The sequence below is a fragment of the Protopterus annectens genome, chromosome 5.part0 (assembly GCF_019279795.1).
Source record: "Protopterus annectens isolate FY-2018-M chromosome 5.part0, PAN1.0, whole genome shotgun sequence".
Lineage (NCBI taxonomy): Eukaryota > Metazoa > Chordata > Ceratodontiformes > Protopteridae > Protopterus > Protopterus annectens.
Window position 1 is genome coordinate 1,622,769,956 of NC_056735.1, and position 5,773 is coordinate 1,622,775,728.

The following is a 5,773-nucleotide window of genomic DNA, read 5'->3' on the forward strand; positions in this document are numbered from 1 at the left end:
AGAGGCTATATTTTTGACTTTATGTAGTATAAATAAGCAATACATGCATTTGGAGATTGTTTTTATTAATTTTCTATTTACACCACACAACACTGACACTCTGAAAGTGGAAAGTTTAGCAAAAATCTGAACTCTATAATTCTAGTCAAGATTAAACACAAAGAAAAACTGACTCATCAGTATTGCAATAATAATTTTGCATTTTTTCTTTTGCATATCATAAATGAAAGTAATCTCTTCTTCTGCTATATGAATATTTAGTTTAGATGACATTCACTTTTCTACATGCTTTACAGGGGGATTAGTACCTGCTCATTTGCTTTCGACCCCAGGCACACACTCTAAACATACTGACTTTTGCTGTAAGTACTTGCAGTTCTTTGGGCGACGTGATGGGAGCAGTAGGTTGCTGGATGAGGTGTATACCTGTACTGGCTCTTTTGTACAGCAGCACATACAACACAGGATTGCTCCACCTACAATAAGGACAACTGTAGTTGCCCAGCCAATGTACAAGGCTTCTCCCAGTTCTCTCTTCTGGGCATTGTTAACTAAAGGATTATAAAAGTCCCTGATAATATTATGTCCTGTCCAGGATATTGGGATCAGAACTAGAATTCCACCCAAAATAAATATAATTCCAGCAGCAAGAAGTATATATCCTTGGACACGTGCATTATCTCCAGCACACTGTGTGCATTTCATTCCAATGATGGCTATTATCATAGCTAAGACGGTTAGCGCTACAGCAGCACACATCAGTCCTCTGCCAGCCTGAAGGTCAGGGGTCAGTGCCAGAAGAGAATCATATACCTTGCACTGCATTCTTATGTTAGCTTGACAGATACAATTCATCCACAAACCTTCCCATATATTTTTAAAGACAACAATGTTGCTGCCAATAAAGGCTGTAACTCTCCACTGAGGCATCCCTGTTACAGCACATGTCCCTATGAAACCAATTACACCAAGACCAACAATTTCAAGGGCCATATTTAGCCTTGTATTATTCCAGAGAATGTAGAATTAATGGATTTTAGTAAGATCCTCCAAATGTCTGTGACAGACCTGCAAATAAAACACATCTGTCAATGTTAGCATTTACTAAACATGCAAATACTTATATGAGTTGCAACACTTACCTGACAGGGGGAGAGCTGAGTTGGTCAGATAAAACTCTGCTGTGTACTTTATTTTGGGGTTCCTATTAGATTGTCAAAACTCCGTTTACACGAATACGAAATCATCGACACGTATTGCGCGAAATACGTAAATTCGAAATGTCAACGTTTTTTGGTTGGCCCGTCTGTGGTATAGCTCCGTAAGGTAAGTGTGCGATAGTTACGGACCTTAGGGTTAGGTTGCAGGTTAAGGTAAGTGTATAGACAGGTAATGTGTGTAAAATTTAGTGTAGTGTTAGAAGTAGGGTTTTGTTAAATGTATTTATGTGTATTATTTATTTTGTTTGGGTATATCTCCGTAGGGGAAGTGTGTGGTAATTACAGACCTTAGGATTAGGGAGGGGTTTAGGATAGTGCATAGATAGTTGTGTATGTGGGGTTTAATGTAGGGTTAGAAGTTGAGTTTTGGTGCTTTACTTTAGGGTTAGGAGTAGGGTTTGGTTAGTGTATGTATGTGGTTTATTTATTTTGTTTGGGTAGGTAGTATGTAACGGGTTCTGGGGTTGGCTGAATATGAACGTTCGACATTTTAAATTTCGCGGTTTAGTGCATTCAGTATTTTCATGGTTTGAGTAATATGTGTCGCTGTTTTGGTATTCGATGTAATGGATTTTCGTTGATTTAATATAGACCCTATTTTTTGTATGACAGAGCTACAATATCAAACTAGACATTATTCTCATTTCTGTAGAATGTGAGAAACGATTTGTGTTTGCATGTTCAGAACTTATTGATAGCAGGTGCAACACAAACTGGAATACCAAATTTTAGAATCACTCACTTCTTTTCCAGGGGGGTGGGAGTGTTTACATGTTTACAGTGACTAAGGTTTTTCACATTGTTGTATTTGTTTGTAAATGCGCCTGTCAAGGACATTCCATTCAAGTCAGCCTAGCACTTTATTTAAATATTGATGTTTACAAACTCACCAATTACAAAACAAATTAATCTTTTCAGTTCTGGTTACAGGGTATTCATGCACTAGTTAAGTTGCTAGTGTGATTCTACATATGCAATTTTCAAAATAGTTAAGTAATATAACGTATTACACCTAGCAACATAGCAAGCAAGCCGAGGTGGTGCAGCGGTAGCATTGTCACCTCACAGCAGAAGGTTCTCCCGTTCAATTCTCAGCTGGAGCGCCTTCTGTGTGGAGTTTGCATGTCCTCCCCATGGTTGAGTGGTGTTCAAAAGACATGTGTGAATGGGCGTGCCTTCGTTGAAGGTTGGGCGTCGGGCTGGCACCTCGGCACCATAAAAATCAACTGCCAGTCATTAGCGGACCGGAGTTCCTCTGTGGCTACCCCTAACCAGGAAAAGCTGAAAGAAAAACAAACACCTAGCAACAAAGCACACAATGAGGGCAGTGAATTGTGTCTTATTCTTATTAGCATTTAAATGTAGAATTTCTCCTGCCTATAGTAATCTCTTTTCAAATGCCTTTCACTGGGGTAAAGTTTTGTTCATGCCATTTCAAGGGTTCTTTAACCAGTCATTCCCAAGTGAATTTCTATGGCTAATTTAAGATTTTGTTAACATTGTAGTGTGCTGCAGTCAGGATGCAGTATTCAGAACTTACACTCAACGTTTAGTTGAATCCACCAAAATAAGTAACACATATGTAGATTCTTAGTACCACATGAGTAACCAACTCTGAAATGCACTACCTCATGTTTTAAGGTACACTCCTGAAAAGATGTTTAAGATTTCTTTGAAAACAAGTTTACAAGAGCAATAGAATTGTCAATATGGTGTGATTTAGTACTTATGTTCCTGAAAAACGTATTCCAGGCACCTTTATTATTTTAGCACCAACTTACAGATTATCTATAATACCTTGATTTCCATAATGCAAATAAACGTTGTAGTTTTTGTTATCTAGCAGCTCTTTTTAAGTGCTTTGCAGACTTCTCAAGCATATATACAACTTGTACCATGAGTTTACTTGTGTTATTTTATTTTTATTTTTTGTTTTACATTTGTTTACTGGGAAAGCCTGACTGGACACAGGTCCATTTTCAGCGGAGGCCTGCGGAGAAAAGCTTCGGTAAAGTACAGTACAAAAGATACAATATGGTAAGATAAGAAGTGAGTATTACAGCAAGCAGGAGATTTATACAACAATACTTAGTAGAAATTAACTATTTTAAAATATCTAAAAGAAAGTCAATACATTAGAATATACATTCATGAAACTCTGACACAATTTTTTTTTATTGTAGGGTATTTATCATTGGGTAGAGTAGAAGAGAATGGAATGTAGAGAGCCACTGTTGTGATGTACGTAGGATCACAACAACAGGGATGTTATGGTTTAACTGGGAGGGTGACATGAGCAAAGCCAGTTTGTTAAGTAGTGGGTTTTGAGAAAGTTTTTTAAATTGGGAAGTAGAGGTAACAGAAGTTAAGTGATTTGGGAGTGAGTTCCAGGTTCTGGCAGCAGAGCAGGCAAAGAGAGATTTGCCAGCCTCATTTTTGTGTTTAATGACCTTTATTTGGTACTGGTTGCTAGATCTTAAGGTTCTGGAGGTGGTGTAGGGGTGGCAAGGTGCTGAAGGGCAGGGTTATAGTCTCTGGAAAGCTGTTTGTAGATCCCTCAACATTTCTATATTATATGTACAAGATATACATAACATGATTGTAGTCATTAACTCCCTGAAAAGCAATGGTATACAATACAGTTTTATGTGTGAGTGTGTGTGTATATATATATTTATATCTATATATACATATATATATATATATATATATATATATATATATATATATATATATATATATAATAGCCTACTTATTTATTCCAGCTGTCCACAGTTATATGCTGATGCATTTTTCCTCAGCTGTTATCATCTGACACCAGTGAATTGATTGCCTATGCTGTCAGTTAACATTTGCTACCGATACTGCAACAAATTAATTTTTACTAAAAATATTTAAAGCTGTATCTGTATCTATATCTACATCAACTTATTTATTTATTGGCATTTGGTTACCTGAGAATGGAAAGTTTGTCTGTGTAGGAGCACATTTTTAGTGGAAGCCCAGGGAGAAAAGATGCAAAGGATTACAAAACATTTTAAGAATAATAAATTTACAGTCTATAAAAATAATACAAAAACAAATACTCCTTATATAATTATACTAAATTTGACATAATATAAAAACATTAGTTAAGAATAGATATGTTACATGACAGTGATTTAATAATTAGGGAAATTTTAGCCAGTTTGTACATTAAAGGTTAGTTAGTATAATACAAAAGGAAGTGTAATACAAAGTGAGAAAAAAATAGGTTTATGGTACAAGCCAGGGGAAAAATTGATAGAAGTAAAGCAGTGAGTTAAGAAAGAACAGTAAGGAGATGTAAGGAGTGAATAGCCATTTGTCCATATTTAGGGGTATAGTTTAGCCTGGTGTTGAGCAAGAACAGAGCCAGCTTTTGACTAGGATGTCTTTCAGAATGAAGAATGGGGGTGGTGGCTCGATATTGACCTGATGGATAGAGATAAGGAGTTACAGGCCTTAGCAACATGGTATGAGTACAAATAATGCCCAGCAGATTTGATAGGTTTGTGGACAGACAAGAGCTTTTGGTCACTGGATCGTAATGACTGACTAGGAACAAAGTTGTGTATAAGGTTACAGGTGGCAAGAAGCTGTGTATATGTTAGTTGATGGGGTACTTCTAACCAATGTATGCTTTTTAGTGCTTCTAGAAGCATTAAAATGTTTAAGTTTAATGACTGAATCAGTACAACATTCACAAAAATAGTCAACACACTTTTGTGCATATTGAGAAGAATAACCTCAGACCATGCAAATTTTAAAACATATTTTCCAGAGCAGCACGTCACCCTGCACACACACTCATGTGGGGCCCTGCTAATTTTTTTTTTCCAAAAAAACAGAGGATGACAATAAGGAGTTTTGCTTATTTAAGTACTCCAATATATAAGTATATACAGACCTAATGTCAAATGATTGGGTTTTCAGAAACTCAAAATTCATACAGACAAGACCATATGATCAAGTTTCTGAAAACTCAGACATCAAAGAACCCCCCACAAAAATGTGCTTTTTTTTTTTTGCATTTAAGCCGGAGAGTAAGCCCTCCTGCACCCCTCCACATATCCCTGCATATTATATATACCAACTCTGAGATCACACTACACTGAAGAAATGGGTAAATTTCCTGATCCCTGCTGTACCACGATCTCTATTCAAAAGCTTCGCGTTTTCAAAAACTCGATCATATGGTCTCATCTGAATGAATTTCAAGTTTCTGAAAATTCAATCAACTGATAGGGATCCGTGTATACATCTATATCTGTATCAATATATACATCTATATCTCTCTCTCTCTTATATGTGTGTGTGTGTGTATATATATATATATATATATATATATATATACACACACACACACACACACACACACACACACACACACACACACACACACACACAAGCAAGCATCCAATCAACCAGCCAAGCACTCAGTCAACCAGCCAAGCAACCAATCAACCAGTCAAGCACCGAATCAACCAGCCAAGCACCCAATCAATGAAGCATCAACCAATTAAATAAATACA

The 5,773-nt window shown here is 36.6% G+C and overlaps 1 pseudogene; it reads right to left on the reverse strand.

The window, feature by feature from the left end:
* Positions 1–341: 341 nt before the first annotated feature.
* LOC122802093 lies at positions 342–993 on the reverse strand (annotated as a pseudogene).
* Between the last annotated feature and the right edge of the window lie 4,780 nt (positions 994–5,773).